This window comes from Neofelis nebulosa, chromosome 5 (genome assembly GCF_028018385.1).
Source record: "Neofelis nebulosa isolate mNeoNeb1 chromosome 5, mNeoNeb1.pri, whole genome shotgun sequence".
Taxonomy (NCBI): domain Eukaryota; kingdom Metazoa; phylum Chordata; class Mammalia; order Carnivora; family Felidae; genus Neofelis; species Neofelis nebulosa.
The window spans coordinates 32,646,060-32,664,760 of NC_080786.1; the positions used below are offsets into that span (position 1 = coordinate 32,646,060).

Sequence of the window (18,701 nt, forward strand, 5' to 3'; positions counted from 1 at the left end):
TTTTGAGAGACAGACAAAGATAGAGCACTAGTGGGTGAGGAGGAGAGAGACACAGAATCCAAAGCAGACTGCAGGCTCTGAGCTGTCAGCACAGAACTCACAAACCATGAGATCATGACCTGACCCAAAGTCTGATGCTTAACTGACTGAACCCCCCAGGCGCCCCTGTAGTATTTTTAAACTGTTAGTATGCAATCTTTTAAAAAAGGAGCTATTCTTTTTGTATTTTGTTTTTTGTATAAGAAGGAAAATATGACAAAGTCTACTTTTTAGCCAAATTAAGAATTGATGTCATTGAAATTCATAAGAATGTGCACACATAAGTTTGGTCAAATACCTTAAAAAATAAAAAAAAATACTATTTTTTGGTATCTGTCATGGATCAAAATAACTTTTTTCCAAAAAACAAAAGATTGGTTATTGGAGCATTGATGAGCTATTCTGTATTATTTTTTTCCTGGGATTTAAAAACCTTTTAGGGGGCGCCTGGGTGGCGCAGTCGGTTAAGCGTCCGACTTCAGCCAGGTCACGATCTCGCGATCCGTGAGTTCGAGCCCCGCGTCAGGCTCTGGGCTGATGGCTCGGAGCCTGGAGCCTGTTTCCGATTCTGTGTCTCCCTCTCTCTCTGCCCCTCCCCCGTTCATGCTCTGTCTCTCTCTGTCCCAAAAGTAAATAAAAAACGTTGAAAAAAAATAAAAAAATAAATAAATAAAATAAAAACCTTTTAGAACAGCAAAATGGGAATAATTTTATTGTTATTATGGAATAAATCCTAAAATGTAGCTGATTATAAAAAATGAGATCAACATCAGAATAGAAAATAAAACCCTCTAGTAAGACATTCTCCACAGGTAACTATGCATATTGGTTTGGAATACAGACTTCCAGATTATTAAATTTATAAATAATGATACATTTCATTGAATGTAAGATGTTGTCAATTGCTTTTTTTAATTACAGTTTTTTTGAATGTTTATTTATTTTTGAGAGAGAGAGACAGAGTTTGAGCAGGGGAGGGACAGAGAGAGAGGGAGACACAGAATCCGAAGCGGGATCTAGGCTCTGAGCTGTCAGCACAGAGCCCGACGCGGGGCTCGAACTCACGAGCTGTGAGATCAGGACCTGAGCTGAAATTGGACACCTAACCAACTGAGCCACCCAGGTGCCCTAATGTTTATTTGTCTTTGAGAAAGAGAGAGAGAGAGACAGAGCATGAGTGGGGGAGGGGCAGAGAGAGAGGGAGACACAGAATCCAAAGCATGCTTCAGGCTCTGTGCTGTCGATACAGAGCCTGACACAGGGCTTGAACTCATGAACCAGGAGATCATGACCTAGGCGAAGTCAGACGCTTAAGCCACTGAACCACTCAGGCGCCCCAAGATGCTGTCAATTGTAAGATGCATTTTAATTTTACGAATGTGAAAAAATGTGCATGTTAAATTTGGTGTATCATAAATAGAATCATACTGTATCTATTTTTCTGGTATTTTTTCCACACAGCTATAGATATGTTCTTATCTGATACATGTAAGTATTGAATTAATCAACATCCTATTTAAGTTCAGATTATTTACAACTTTTGCATAATAAAAACAGTGCCATGTTGAATATTCTTTTAATATACATCTGTGTAATGATATTCCTTCCTTAGGATAAATTCTTAAATGAAATTTATAGGCTAGAGAATTAATATTTTGGTGCAAAATTAACATTTTGGTGCATATTGTCTATTCTCCAAAATTCTTATAACAATTTGCCCTGCAAAAATAGTGCATGATGTTCTAGATTCTTCATTCATGCCAGAGATAATCAGCTTTTCCTATTTTACTCACCTAAGAGGCAAAACAGGTATCTCACTCTTTTTTAAACTCTTGTTTTTCTTTTATAGAAATGTGCATATATGCATCTTTCCATATGTCTATTGGTTATGTGTATTTTTTTGTGTGAATTGCCTATTCATGGGCTTTGTGCAATTTTTTTTGAGTTTTTAAGAGCCCATCTTGTATGAAAGATGTTAACCCTTTGTTGCTATTGTTGTTTTTAATTAATCATTTAAATTTTTTTATGGTTTCTTTTTTTGTACAGATGATTTAAATTTTCATGGAGTCAAACCAGTCCATTTTTTCTTTGTGATTTTTCACCTTGGTGTTACACTGAGAACACTTATTCTAGTTCCCCAACCCAAGATTATAAAAATATTCTCTGGTGAGGGAAAGAGCACAATTACATTTTCAAAGGAGTAGAACTTAAAACCATATTATATTTAGATATCACCAATTCTGTTTCTAAATAGGATTTATTAAGTTTTGTTTATTTGTGTTGGTAGATCTATCAGTCGGCTCCAGCCAAGAGGTGGGTAGTTGTTAAGTAGAGGGGCCAAGCGACCTGAAGAGGGGCAATGGTCACACACTGGTTTCATTTAACTAATATGGTTAACATTTTTGCTTTACCTAATAGAAATGGGAGTTAGTGAATTCAGTCACAAGAGAAAATAGTATTTGGGAGACTGGCAGGGAGATTGATTAATCATACCTTTTTCCATATTCTTACATAAATTAGAGTCTTTTCAAAGACACAAAATTAATGAGAAAATGTAAAAATGTAAATAATTCAATTATTAAATTTAAGTTTGATTGGAGTTTTTGTAAGGTTCACAATATTTTAATTCAGGTGTGAATAGCTGAATTCTCCAGTACCTTTTAACTTGGATAGCTTTGCTATCCATGCTTCAGACCTAGCTAATCTCAGCAGTTGTTGACCTATCTAGCAATCTAACAGTTTGTGGTTATCATGAGGATTAGACACACCTCCCACCCCCGATTATTAGATGCTTGAAGAGTCTTTGCCTCCTGGTGACCTGAGTAGAAATATAATTTTCCAGTTTGGCATTGGAATTTGTTGGTGAGGAAAAGATGATGTCATTAGTCATACTCTAACCAAGCCTTTTATTCTGAACACTTTTTTTAAGCTTATTTTTTTATAATACATTTTTAACTTTTTATTAAAAGTTTTTTAATGTTTTTATTTATTTTTTGACAGGGTGTGAGTGGGGGAGGGGCAGAGAGAGAGGGAGACACAGAATCCAAAGCAGGCTCCAGGGTCTGAGCTGTCGGCACAGAGCCTGATTTAGGGCTCAAACTCAGGAGCTATGAGATCATGACCTGAGCTGAAGTTGGACACTTAACTGACTGAGCCACCCAGGCACCCCTTTTCACGTTTATTTTATTCATTCATTCATTCATTCATTCATTTATTTATTTTGAGAGAGACAGAGAGAGCCCGAGCAGGGGAGAGGCAGATAAAGAAGGAGAATCCCAAACAGGCTCCAGGCTCAAACCCATGAAACTGTGAGATTATAACCCAAGCCAAAGGAAATCAAGAGTTGGACACTGAACTGACTGAACCACACAGGTGCCCCTGAATGCTTTTAAGCACTTCATTGGCAATGAGAGTCTTGTTTCATTTTCCTTGGTGAGGCCACCTTGCACTATGGATGGTATTTCTTAAACACTGATAAATCATAGTTCCAGGATGTTATGGGCCACTACTATATCTTCCTTCTTATTTCATGTTTCTCCTGCATTATTTTGGTTGTAAAATCAGGCAAAGTACCCTTATTATCACCACACATATTTTTTTTTTCCATCCTGCCCTTAGTAATGATTCTCCAAGTAACTAAAGTGTTACATCAACAGTCACTGTCTGCTGGCTCCTGGCTTAGGTATGGAAAGGAAAATGATGATCACTCTAGTATCTCTCCTTTCCTACTTTTCATCCATCTACCTTCTAGTCTAGACACAGGAAATAACCTTCTATTTGGTAGGAAATGTCAGAGATAAGTTGAGGTCACAGTTTTTTTTTTTCTTCTGAGGACCAAAAGTTTATTTTGCCCTATAAATTTTAATATACATATATAATTTTAAAATTTTGGCTTATATACCATTACACAGGTTAGATTGTTTATTAATTCTGGTTTCTCTTACAGTCATTGCTGTAATAGAATTGTATGTGATCAATGGGCACTTAACACTATTTCATAGTTAAAATTACATAGGAACTTAATTCATATACCTGTCATCTTTACTGAAGTTCATTTAATCATTTTCTGACTATATCAAAATCACTTGGTTTGTATCTCTTTACTTTAAGATCCCAAAATATTAGCAGGTTTACTGAACTCTGACTTTAACTTTAAGAACTTGATGAAGGAACGAAGAAATATTAGGTAATTTCCCATTTATTTTGCCCTGGTCTCTGTGTAACTCTAGCTGAGCCATTGTTCTAAATGGGAGTGAGAATCCCAATGGTAAGGCTTCTGAGGGTGGTGGTGAACCAAAGCCAGATACTCACATTACTTCTTGGATTCCCTTAAATTAGGGTTAGGAGATAGAAGATAGAGTCAGGTTGCAGGAGTATGATTACCAAAGCTCAGCGCCACAACTAATCAGATCCAGTATTAGAAGTCTCTGTTAAGAGGGTGACTTTCTGCAAAGCAGGCCAGCTATGCCAGAGGACTCCCAACATTTGTTGAGTTCTTGGAACAGTAACATTTTATTGGTGATTATATAATTCATAAGTTACGTATGCAACTCACAGCAATACCATACGGCAAGGACTCTAACAGAGTCCTGTAGAAAGTGTGTTTTCTTTTTAATTTTTTTTCTTTTTGAGAGAGAGAGAGAGTGTGAGCAAGGGAGAGGGGCAGAGGGGAGAGAGAGGGGGAATCCCAAGCAGGGTCCATGCTGAGCATGGAGCCCAACGCAGAGTTTGATCCCATGACTAGGGGACCATAGACCTGAGCCCAAACCAAGAGTTGGATACTCAACCAACTGAGCTGCCCAGGTGCCCCCAATAGAAAGTGTTTTTTTAAAAAATTTTTTTAAATGTTTATTAATTTTTGAGAGAGAGAACGCACAAGCAGGGGAGGGACAAAGAGAGAAGGAGACAGAATCCAAAGCAGGCTCCAGACTCTGAGCTGGCAGCACAGAGCCTGGCATGGGGCTCGAACCCACAAACCATGAGATCATGACCTGAGCCGAAGTCGGACACCTAACCGACTGAGCTACCCAGGTGCACCTAAAGTGTTCTTAAACACAGGGAGGAACAATTGGTTACTGAGAGGCTTCTCCAATTAACTCACCAGGAGCATTGTGAGTTTGTGTTTAGAGATTTGCCAGAGATTGCTTTGTGGGGTTGATGGCCTCAAGTTGGGCTGGAAGCTGAGGGTTTGGATGTGAGGCCTGGCTGTCATGTTTAGCACCTTTGGAAGCTTGGGCAAGTCACTGTACCTGGCTGAGGTTCACTTAATTTTTTTTTTTTTAAGAGCAAATAATATTAGTGCCTACCTTGTTAGGGTTGTTGTGGGATTAAGTAAAACATTACATGTAAAGCACTTGGTATAAGCCTATAGTAGTCTAGTTTATTTGTTTATTTTGCCTTTATAGAGCTGCATGTAAATCACTCTGGACAAATGATTTTTGATTCTTTTGTCAGAGTTTTCAATGGCAAAATGGACTATATAAACTTTTTGTGTCTTCTGGATCTGTATGGTAATTCTCTTAATTTGGAATTTTCTCTTTTAATGTAGCTTAAACCCCAACCTTCTGCTTTTTAGCAATTCTCTTACTATCCCAAAACAAAATAGGCCTAGTGTGGCATTGTCATGATTTTAGTGTTGTCCTTTAGTACTCTGATGTTAGACTCTGGTCTAACTCTGATGTTCCTTCCTTTTACTGTGTATAGAAGTTTCTGTGTCTGTTTTGTGGCATTTGTAACTATATATTGTTTCTCCCAAACTAACATGCATTTTAAGAGAAAGCTTATGTCTTCCTAATCTTATCTCTCATAATGTCTTATACTAGTGCCTTCCACGTCATAGGCACTCAGTAAATATTGACTGAATGAAGGAATAAATATGAATGCACGAGGCTGCCAGAATACCTGGTGTGATCTCAGGTTGCCCCCATAGAAACAGAGTCTCCTGAATAGGAGAGATTATAAAAACCTGGTGTATGTTCAGAGAAGAGTGGTTAAGATGGTGAGAGGACTGAAAACTATGGTTACACATGAAATAATTGAAAAAAAAAAGAGGTTTTCAGTTTGGAAAAAACTCATAATGGGGGACTTGCAATAGGGAAGGTAGAAGGCAGGAAATAGTTCCTGATATTGAAATGTTGTCATGTGGAAGATGGAATTGATCAGTGACCCCAGAGGAAATACATAGGTACAGCCTCTGGAAATTATATGGAGAAAGATTCTGACACAATGTTAAAAAAATAATTTTCTAGCGATCAGTATGACTCCCAGGTGGCTGCCTTGGGAAGGAGTGAGCTTCCTGTCATTGTAGGTGTTCAAACAGCGTCAGTGCTGTCTGTCCACTGGAGATGCAGTAGAGGATGTACAGATGGTCCCTGACTTAAAAATGATTTGATTTATAATTTTTCAACTGTATGATGGTGCAAAAGCCCTATGCATTCAGTAGAAACAGTACTTGCAATTTTTATTTTTATTTATTTATTTATTTTTAAGTAGGCTTCATGCCCAGTGTGGAGCCCAATGCAGGGCTTGAACTCACTACCCTGAGATCAAGACCTGAGCTGAAATCAAGAGTCAGTTGCTTAACTGGCTGAGCCACCCAGGTGCCCCCAACATTTATTTTTTATTCATTAGTTGATATTTTATTATATAAGGAAGAGTTTTCTCTTCTTCCTTTTTATTTATTTATTAATTCACTTATTTACACCAGCATGATTTGTAGATTTCTGTTTTATTCAATGGGTTATAACAGACTGTCATTATTGATTTTAATGCTAAAATAAATGGTCAGAGATTTGGCCATTCAAATCTCACTCAAGCTGGTTCTTGGGTTCTTTTGACATCTCTTATTTTAATCTTGGAGTACTTTCTGGTGTAAGATGTTTCAGGCTTATCTTGTACTTACCCAACCATTGCAGTCATTTCAAAAGCTATTTCTTCAGGAAGCCATGGTTCCTTTTAGTAGACAATGCAAGATCTAGGTGCTACGTGTGGTTATTAACACTGGGGTGTCATCACTTTTAGACCATCCTAGCAGACCAAGCCAGGAAACTTACAAACACATAAACACATGCATCTATATCTATTTCTATATCTCTTCATCTACTTATATTAAAACCCATGAGTTTAGTCTAATATCTCCAACTCCACTAAATACCACAGGCTTCATTCCAGTCTATTTGTAATTTCCTTTCTGATGATGAGAAATTTGGCCCCCATTATCCTCAATATTTAATTATTGGTTCATTCTCCTGTTATATAACCAATACCCTGGCCTCATGGGCCACCTCCTTGGCCCCAACTCCTCCTCAGACTCTTTCCTGCTGGCCCCACCAGCCTCCTCACAGCCTTAAGTCACAAAGCTGGAAAGTGGTAGAGCAGGAAAAAAACCCCAAAAACTCTGACACGCAGCTAATTACTTGATAGAGAGTCCTTTTTTTGAGTCTCCAAGGGCATCTATTTGTGAAAATGCTCCTGTGAAGATGTTGTAAGGAAAAAGGGCCCTTTAGCTAATGAGATGAAGATTTAACCAGGTAGAGTGGCAGTCCTCAGGGATGCCCCTTCTGTGAGAAACTTGGAAAATGAAGGGTGGAGACAGCCAAATGCTACCACCGGCCAAAAACCACAATGAAGGAATTCTCCAAAATTGGTTTGGTTCAGGGTTCAGTCAACCACTATCTCCAGTGCCACTAATCTCTCACTATGTTTTGTTACTATGTCAAGAACACATTCCATTAAGACAAAAACTTATCACTTTCTAAAGAGGAAAATATTGCTTTTATCAGGAGCTTCTTAAATTGAAATTGAAGTTGAATTTAGGAGATGGATGATAGTGTCTGTTGTTTTAGTGCTGACTTCATTTCCTGGTCCAGAAGATCAGAAATCTGTTTATGTTTTAGAAAACAGCATGAGGTCCATCTGTTCAGGTCAGATTTCCCCAACACAAAGACTTATGGAATGGTAACTTATGTAAAAAAAAAAAAACCAATGGTAGTTATATTATTTGTTGCCATTTGGAATCATCATTATTTTTTGTTAGCCATAAAAATATGGTAATAGACACACAAATGTGCACAATGAATTACTTTCAAACACTATGATAAAGGCATCCTCCTAAATTTATGTAGTGTTTCACTTCTGTTTTGGTTTGTATTCTAGACACTATCCATTCAAATTCTGTGATACTGTTTATCCACAGTTTTGCTTCCAACAGAAGGTACAGACAGACACACAAGAGCTACATTTGGCTTTCTCGGTGACTATTCTGGTCTGACTGAAATATAGAATAATGATTTTTTTTTCCTCTGATGAAAATAGCTTGATCCCCCTACACCCCGGTTTTGAAGTAAACACATACTTAGAAAATTTTTTAAAAAGTATTCAGTACCAAAAAATTGAAGTTCTACCATCCACAGTATAAATTGTTTTATATTTTAAAAAATCATACTATGAATAGTTTTTTATGCCTTTTTTTTTTTTTACTAGCAATGTGACATGAAGTTGTTTTTTTTTTTTTTATGTCATCAGGTATGCATATATTCTCTTTTTGGATGACTGCATAATATTGCATTGATGTTTTCATTTAGCCAGTCCCCCATTAAAGGTTAATGAGGCTATTTTCAATTTTTTTTTATTGTGTAAAGAAAGCCATGATGAATATCCTTGCATGCCATCTTTATATATTTCACTAGTTATCTCCTTAGGATATATTCCTATAAATGGCATTCCTGGGTCAAAGAGTACACACATTTAAAATTTTGATACATGTTGCTGGTAAAAGTAACTCTTACTGAGATAGATTATACTATGCTTGTCCTTCATATACAGCGTCTCTGCTAATGATGAGACTTTGCAAAGTCTCTTTTCAACTTTGCAGTAGTATTATAAATATGTGTGTGTGTTCTCTAATAGACATTTAAGGGAGTGATTTTAATAAATCTAGGTATGCAGCTTAACCAACCAGGTGTTGTCAGGTTTCACTCAAAATATGATTTTTGGTTCGGTTTGGAGCAAGATGACATTTGGTCACCCTTTCTTTTTCTTTTTCTTTTTTAAAGTACTCTCTACACCCAATGTGGGGCTCAGACTCATGACCCCGAGATCAAGAATCACACACTCTTCTGAGTGAGCCAGCCAGGCACCCCTGGTCCCATTTCCTAATTGTTTTTTCTTATTTGAGTTTAATGAATTATAGTATATGGTATATATGACTGATGTAATTTCATGGAGTGATGTCTATAGTGTGCAGAATCAGATATGATTAAATGAAACCAAATTTGTGAAATTTTGATCTGATTCATGTGGCATTTTCATATGTCTTAGCCTCAAGAGGGATTTCAGGCTTGGCTTTCTCGTGGATAAACAGCAGCAAGAACAGGGCAAATGTGACCAGGTAGTGTATGTAGCATTTGAGGGATTTGAGAGTAGACTCTGTTGATCCTTGGTGTTCCTTTTTTTTTTTTTTTTTTTTTTTTGTTCAGGGACTGGTGCAAGTCCTGTGGTGGGGGGGGTTGGGGGGGTGGGTGGGGCGGGGTTGGTAGGCTTCTTTGAACTCACCTGGACTGTTTGATACTTCCTCATGAGAATTAGGTGAAGGATAAGCACACATTCATACTTCAACAAGCAAATCAGAACAGCCCTAAAATCTGTTTACATTTAATTAGCATCTAATGTAATTGGTGGTTTAACCACTTAGGCACGTACAAAAATGGAAAAGGATCATTTTATTCCTGCCCCTCCCCCTTCTAAGGATGGCTCCCTGCCACTCTTAACAGATTTACTCAGCACAAGTGATTTTTAAAGGTGCTGATTCACTGCAGACTGATGCTGCTTTTTTTTTTAAAGACAGTAGAAAAGTAAGTGGTAGAGGATAAATTCATCTTTCAAATTCACAGTGTTCAAATTCTCAGTGTTCACTGAGAATGTCATAGTTTATGCAAATTGATAGGTCCACTGCTTCAGAGATTAGAAAAGCTCTTTCCTGGAAAGGGAAGTGTCGATTATAAATGGTGAAAGACTCTTACATTCCAGCAAGTTCTTAGCTGCCAGCCGACATATTCATCAGAGTGTGCCAGACTGGATTTTAAAACGGTGCAACATAAATTGCTCTGCTCCAAATCAGGCATCATTGCCTTCACACAAGCCAAATCAACCTGCTTGTTTGAAAACTGCCAAATAAGGCTTTCTTTCAATCTCAGTTAACTTTTTCCTTTCTTGGTGTGCATAGTTCATTACAGCCTACTAAAGTCATCAACCACAATTGAGTATAGAGGAGCCAGGCTCCTCACCTTGATTTTGCCTACACAGCAACAGGTGCAGTTGCTTCCAAGCTGATGGCAGGAGAGAATGTTTAGCTTAGCTCTACCAGATTGATAACTCCCTTCCCTACTTCCCCTTTTCCACCCCTTTTCCCCTCCACTTTCTGCTCTTATTTAGTTCTTTTCTTTTTCTCACTTGTTCCTCCCAGAGCTAGCTGTTGATTCCTAGCAGCTCTTGCACAGTTGATAATCCCCGATGCATCCCTTCAGTAACTTTCTGCCCTAGAACTGTCCAGAGTCTCCAGCTCAAACTTGGGCTAAGCCTCCTGTTTGGTGCATCTCTCCCATTTCTCCTTTCTATCTCCTGCCCCGACTCCACACCCATCCCATCAAATCTGTCTCTTTACCTCACCTTATCTCCAAGTCTCTTAGCTGTAATTTTCTCCTCTCCAGGAAAAAAAACTGTCTAGGATATATATCCTAGACTGACATAGCCCAGAAAAATCCTCAGGTCTCTCTCCTATGTTCTCATATCCCACACCTTAGCTCACTTCCTCCCAGCTCCCTTGCTCCTCCCAGTCGGGCCCCCTTTGGAATCCAGTGTCCACTGCCTTTCCTAGTTCAATTAGGCAGCCTTCATCCCCAGCCCATCCTGCTATACCCCTGGCTTCAGCCTGGCTTATCCCTATCAAAGCAGCCTTAACCCACACCCTCTTGGGCAGCTTCTGCTTTTCAGTGCAGAATAAGGTTTCTTTCATGCCTAAGTATCTCTTTGTTGAGCTTATGTTAGCTAACATGCTGAAGAGCTTATCGTTGAGTCTGTGTGCCTCAAATCTATTTCTAGCCTGGAATGGGTGAGCTGTCATGCAATTTTGGTGCTGTTGTGCATTTATTAGCACTGCAGGGAATGAACCTCACAGAAATTGTCACCTCATTGACCTGTCACCAGGAAAGTATAGTGGTGACAGGGCAATTGGATTTATTCTTCCACATTCATCCCTTGATTTTTCTTTCTTTCTGTTTTTTAATGGTTATTTACTTATTTTGAGGGGAAGGGGAGGAGCAGAGAGCTAGGAGAGAGAGAATCCCAAGCAGGCTGTGGACTGGCAGTGCAGAGCCTGACGTGGGGCTTGGTCTCACAAGCCACAAGATCATGACCTGAGCTGAAATCAAGAGTCGGACAATTAACTGAGCCACCCAGATTTTCTTCCTTTGATTTTTCTCAGCAAGAAGATGCATTTGTAAGATGGTTATCAGGGTCAGGAGGTGCAGTCAGTGGCTATAGAAACAAAAGCTAGCTATTGCTCCAGCAGTACAGAACTGAGCCTTATCTAAGGGCTGGGCTGTCAAGGTGAGAGAACTAATACCAGATTCCAGAATGCAACAAATTTGCCATTCCTCTGACTCTAAAAGTAAATTATTTTCCCTCAAGAACAAGATGCCTATGTGTAGCATGAAAGACTTTCATATCCTACTAATTTTTGAGCCAAGATGTTTCTTACTGGTAAATAATATGAACATAAAGACCAGAATTCATCCCCAGCAACCCCCCAAATAACATTTTTAGGGTACCTAAAGAGTTTCCACCATGTAGTCATGTCTACAAATCATATGGGAAATACTCAAGTTTATAGCCAATTTAAAGTCCATTCTAAAATTATAACAGAGTTGCTGGAGGGGAGGATAGTGGGGGGGGGACTAAATGGGTGATGGGTACTAAGGAGGGCACTTGTGACAAGCACTGGGTGTTGTATGTAAGTGATGGATCACTAAATTCTACTGAAATGAATATACTATATGTTAAGTAAATAAAATTTAAATAAAAACTTTGAAACATTAAAAAAATGTATCTTTTTACTCCAAAAAATCTAAAATGTGGGAGGTAATCACTTCTGGCTAGTATAAATGAAAAGTACTAATTAAGCAATCATATTTAACACAGAGTTTAATAAAATGTCATAAAACTTCTGGTAAATATTTAGATGATGACTGAAGTGTTTTGAAATAAAGGAAGATACTACCCTTATTTCATAAAGCTATGTCTAATGTATTAATACTTGTTGCCCTTAAGGGAATTCAAAGTATAGCTTATTCTAGCCACCAAAACATTTTGAAAATGGAAAAAATAGTAACACCAATAATTTTTTGGTCTTTTATATTCCAAATACTTAATTAATGCCAGTCTTTCCATGAATATGCTTACTCCATTCATTCAATCTGATCTTATTGCCATTTCCTTATTTCTTCCTTGCTGGATAGTTCAGGATCAGCTTCAAATGACAAGGAGGTATGAAAAATGAGGTTCAAGGGCTTTCCTATTTTTAGATTGAAAACTCTTCAATGAGATAGCACAAATGAAAGTTCTCTCAACCCAAGAACTCTGCAGAGACGTTGTCCCTTCTCCCAGGTGAATCCTTGCTGGGTTGTTCTGACAATTCTGGGCCAGCATGGGGCCAACATAGACTCAAGGGCAACCCAGACCATGAAGGATTCCTCAGTGATGTAGAGCCAGTGTCCCAGCACAGAGATCAAAATTGCAGCTAAATGACAAAGATAACAGTGTGAGGACGATCTCAAAAGTAAAATCAGGACAGAAGTAGAATGAGCAGCAGACCTGTGAGAATGTGAGAACTGATAGCAAGATGGGACAGAGTTCTAGGAGCAGTTGTAGAATGCAGTTCAGGACTGACCTTTTTTTTTCCCCCTATGAGCATTTATTAAATGTGTTATGTGTGCTAGGAACATAAATATTAATGAGAACTCTCTCCTCTTATTCATGGAACTCCCGGGCCACAAAGGAGATCCTGACTTTGGCATGCTCCCTTTAGATGGACCTGAATCTGCTGAGGGAGTGGATGCGGCAGATTAAAGGAGCCACCTTAGGCTGTGCACAATCCAGAACACTTGGGATGTGTTGACAAATTCTGCCCAGCACGAATGTGGGAGGAGGTGGAGTCATACAATGGCAGCTTCTAACTTTTCTGTGGCTCTGGGCCTTTTCAGAAAGAGCACTTTAAAAATCAGAGGTCTGGGGGCACCTGAGTGGTTCAGTCAGTTAAGTGTCCAACTTTGACTCAGGTCATGATCTCACAGTTTGTGAGTTCAAGCCCCACTTAGGGCTTTGTGCTGACAGCTCAGAGCCTGGAGCCCGCTTTGGATCCTGTGTCTCCCTCTCTCTTTGGCCCTCCCCTGCTCACGTTCTGTCTCTCTCTAGCTCAAAAATAAAATAAACATTAGAAAATTAAAAATAAATAAATAAATAAAAATCAGAGGTCTGGGTACCTGGGTAGCTCATTTGGTTAAGCATCTGACTTCAGCTGAGGTCATGATCTCACTGTTAGTGAGTTCACGCCCCACAATGGGCTCTCTGCTGTCAGCACAGAGCCCTTCCCCTGCTTGTGCTGTCTCTCTGTCAAAAATAAATAAACATTGAAAAAAAAATCAGAGGTCTGAGTGAATTTTTTTTTAATGTTTTTATTTTTGACAGAGAGAGAGAGAGACAGAGCATGAGCGGGGGAGGGGCAGAGAGAGAGGGAGACACAGAATCCGAAGCAGGGTCCAGGCTCTGAACTGACAGCACAGAGCCGAATGCGGGGCTTGAACTCACGGACGGTGAGATCATGACCTGAGCCGAAGTCGGACGATCAACCAACTGAGCCACCCAGGCGCCCCCTGAGTGAATTTTAATATTTGCCCCTTGGCATGGAATTTGCTAGGTGGGCCTAGATGAAGATTTGAGTAGAAATGCTTAGGGGAGGGGCACCTGGGTGGTTCAGTTGGTTAAGCATTTGACTCTTGATCCCAGGGCTTGATGTCAGGGTTGTGAGTTCAAGTCCTGCATTGGGCTCCATGCTGGGTGTGGAGCCTACTTAAAAGAAAAAAAGTGTTTGAGAAAGTAGATAGAGTGTGCAAGGGAGTTAAAAGAAATCAAATTATCTTGATAACTGCATTTCCAGAGAACTATCTAACTAATCACATAAAATTTAAAAGGTTCCCAGTAGAAAATGGCTTGAAGGAGTTATTCAGATTCTGTCCTGTAATTAGCAACCCTAAGTCCTTATTTACCATAATTGACATGTATTTCTTCAGTATCAGCTCAAAGTGCTGTCTACCCATCTTCAAGGAAATCTTATTATTATGCCAGACTGCCAACCAATTCTGGTTGATTCTTTCAAATATCTACTCTAGCTTTCTTGGTAAATTGTAGGCTATTTTCCCCAAACAATAACCACATGAGGATCAAAATGCAGACAAATTGTCTGCTATGAATTACTGTTATATATCATCCTATGCCATCAAGAAAATAATTTAAGGCATTATCTTCAGTTTTTGATTCATTAGACCACCATTATGTGTGAATGAATACTTTTCCATAAATTTCAAAATATTAATGCTTTATTAGCATCTGTATTAAAATAAGTATTGTTAAGAGCAGAATAGGCAGAAAAGGTTCCTTGATTGATGGGATTCAATTTTAAACATTACATGGTATGCTAATGTATATGCGTATGAGACAGGGTTTAGTTACAAGTAACAGAAATTCTTTAAATCAGAAAGAGATATAATACAAGGAATCTGAAGTTTCTGAAATCTGTAGAAGGACTGGAGGAGCAGATTTCAAGCTGGGCCTCCAGGCATACTTCCCTGAATGTATGATTTTATCCTTAAAAAATTCTTAATCTAGCAATTCATAACCTGTATATAATAACCTTCTTGCTATAGAAACAGCAGAGAGGAAAATAAGCCTCTCTTCTATGCTAATGTCAAAATCTTCATAGTATTTGACAAATAGGAAACAAGAAAGCTAGTATTTATTGAGCACCTGTTATGTGCCAGGAACTGTTCTAGATGCTTTTCATCTATATTTTCATTAAATCCTTATTAATAATCTTTTCAAGTCAGTAATATCAACCAATCTTACAGATGGGGAAACTGAGGTTTAGAAAGATTAGGTGATGTATGCACAGGTAGAAAATGATAGGGGCATAATTCAAATGCAGATTTGCTGCCTCCAGAATTGGTTAGACTTGTTTTCCAATATTGGTTATTAATCTAAAATCCTATTTGATAGCATCCAACCAAAGTTTTGATTCAACATTTAATAACTACATCCAGGAGGCCAGTTAGCTCAACCATTAAGAGATGTTTTATAATTGGGGCACCTAGGCGGCTTATTCGGTTAAGCATCCAACTTTGGCTCAGGCCATGATCTTACAGTTTGTGAGTTCGAGCCCTGCATTGGGCTCTATGCTGACAGCTCAGATCCTGGAACCTGCTTTGGATTCTGTGTCTCCCTCTCTCTCTGTTCCTCCCCTGCTCACACTCTGTGTGCCTCTCTCTCTTTCACAAAAATAAAGATTTTTTAAAAATTAAAAAAAAGAGATGTTTTATAATTCACTTTTCTATTATTTATTTATTTATTTATAACTTTTTAATGTTTACTTATTTCTGAGACAGGGAGAGACAGAGCATGAGTGGGGGAGGGGCAGAGAGAGAGGGAGACACAAAATCAGAAGGAGGCTTCAGGCCCCGAGCTGTCAGCACAGAGCCCCACGCGGGGCTCGAACTCACAAACTGTGAGATCATGACCTGAGCCGAAGTCGAACGCTCAACCGACTGAGCCACCCAGGCGCCCCAATTCACTCTTTTTTAGATGATCCATGAGGATGTGGGGTTTTTTTTTAAGTTTATTTATTTATTTAAGTTTATTTATTTTTTAAGTTTATTTATTTAAGTTTATTTATTTTAAGTTTATTTATGTATTTATTTTTTTATGCAAGTTGGGGAGGGGCAGAGAGAAAGAGAGAGGGAGAGAGAGAATCCCAAGCAGTCTCCATCCTGTCAGTGCAGAGCCCAACATGGGGCTCCATCCCATGAACTGAGTCAGATGCTTAAACCAACTGAGCCACCCAGGTGCCCTGAGGATGTGGTTCTTAAAAACACAACATTTCAGACAGTATTTCAGGGGGCAAGCAAGCAGCAAGTAGTTTCTATCTTAGGACAAAATAATCTTATCCATGTCACTTGACCTAGAACTTTGTAGTCTTATCCAACATTTTTGTAGATCTTAAGAAGATCAAAAATTATTTTGTAGGAAAACTCATGGGTTTACATGCAGGCAATTTTTTTGTTCACATTTGTACTAAATGTGTGGGTTTTCTGTCTAAGAATACAATTGGATCTTTAGACACAGAATGATGGTTGTATGAGTTTTGTTTGCTGCTATAACAAATTACCACAAACTTGATGGCTTAAAACTACAGGAATATTATGTTACAGTTTTGTAAGTCAAAGGTCTAGTATGGATATCACTGGACTAAAACCATGGTATTGGCAGCATGTATTCCTTACTGGAGGATCTAGGGAAGGATCCATTTCCTTGCTTGTCAGAGGCTGTCCACATTCCTGGGCTTATGACCCCCTTCTGTCTTCAGTACCAGCAACAGCAGGCTGAGTTCTCACATTGCATCACTCTGACCTTGCTTCTGTTGTCACATCTCTGATTTTTCTGTCTCTGTCTTCCACTTTTAATCACTTGTGATTACATTAGGCCCAATCAGATAATCCAGGCTAGTCTCCCTATTTTAAACTCAGTTGATTAAAAGCTTAATTCCATTTGCAACCTTAATTCCCCTTTGTCATATAAGGTAATGTATTCAAAGCTTCAGGGAATTAGGATGTGGACATTTTGGTGGGATGTGAGTGGGGCATTATTCTGCCCACCATGGATGGTTACTTTGCAGAGTAGTACAGAAGAAAGGGCTTGGGAAGGCAGATCTGGATCTGAATTTTGTCCATATCATTAACTGGTTATGTCACTCACTAACTGGCAAGTCACCCAAACTTTCTGAACCCATTTTTTCATATGTAGAATGGAAATTATAATACCTACTTCATAGAGTTGTTTTTTACCTTTAATTGAGAAATAAAGTTCTTAGCACATGCCTGGCACAGAGATAGGGCTAAATAAACATAGCTATCATTATAGTTAGAGAATCTAGAGCCATATTCAGGACCAAACAATCCAAAAGAGTGCATCCCAGGTGTATGGAAGTGTCTCTGCTTGATATTTCCTGTGGTTTTATTTTTCCTTTAACCCTCATTGAATGATTACTGCAAATCCTTTCAAAACCAGTGTGTTGATCCTAAATAAACACACAAAATATGAATGAAGACACACTTTATTTTACTTTTAGTCTCAGCTAGTTTCTCTCCATAGATGATGTTGTGAATGGAGACCAAAGAAGCAAACATGAATAATCTTGATTTATCTCCTGTTTGTTCTTTCACAATTTTCCCCTAGCCACCAAAACCTATTTCTTCATTTACATTCAGTGGGAAAACTTCACAATTTTTTCTGTTCATTTTCATGTATGTGGCTTTTCCCATGATGGTTATGGATGTATCCCTGCACAAAGAATCAGTGACAGTGGTCATCCCATTTGCCTTTTAGCTCTCAGAAAGCTAATGAGTGACTTATTATGTTCAACACCCTTGTTAACTAGCCATTAAAAATGATGTTATAGAATATTTAGTGACATGGAAAAATATTTACAATGTATTGATAAGTAGAATGGGGGAAGTTATACACTGGGATATAGTGTTTGATGCCTTTTTTTTTTTTTTTTTTTTGGAAAAAAAAATGTTTACAAATAGAAAAAGGCCTGGAAGGACCAGTGATTATCTCTGGGTGATTACAGGTGGTTTTATTTTATTTGTTTGCTTTTCCACATTTCTGAATTTTGTACAATAAAAATATATTGCTTTTATAATAAGAATACAATTTTTTTTTAATGTAGAGATCTGATGGTGATAAATAGCTTCTGAGTCAGAAGCTTGTTTTGACAGGCCCAGGGAAGCCTGATGAGGGACTGCAGTGAGTTTGTGGTGGTGGGACTTACCTGACTGAGCCAAGCTGTGAGGTGTGCACTGGGAAGCAGGGACATAGCAGCTAAGTTCAGCCTGGAAATGCTGAGAGACATGTTTCTTCAGCACCCTTCCTCAGTGATTTAAAATGGTTTATTTCAGAAAAGGAGATACATATTACTTAAAGAACACCTCCAGTTATGCCTGGGAAATTTAATATTAAAGAAATATGGGAGATGTATCAGCAGAAACAGAGCCAGAGGTAGAGAAGCTAAATAAACAAATTATCTTAATAGCCAAACTGCACACTGTAATGTGTATTCTTGAAATATTATTAAGGACAGTAAAGTGTTTTAGTGGATACGGTTCCTTACTTGAGTTACATGAGCCATTTAAATTCATTTAAATATGTTACTTAACTTTGTTCTTAACAAAATTTGCTTCATTAAAAAAAAAATAATCCATTAATTCATTCAACAGCACTTACTGAACTCCTGTCTGATGCCAAGCACTGTGCTAGGTGCTGAAAATATAAAAATTAGA

General features: G+C 38.4%; 1 protein-coding gene across 3 annotated transcripts in view; it reads left to right on the forward strand.

Moving 5' to 3' along the window:
• SLC35G2 (solute carrier family 35 member G2) overlaps positions 1-18,701 on the forward strand; it is a 44,905-nt gene that overhangs the window by 4,718 nt on the left and 21,486 nt on the right. The window lies entirely within an intron of this gene.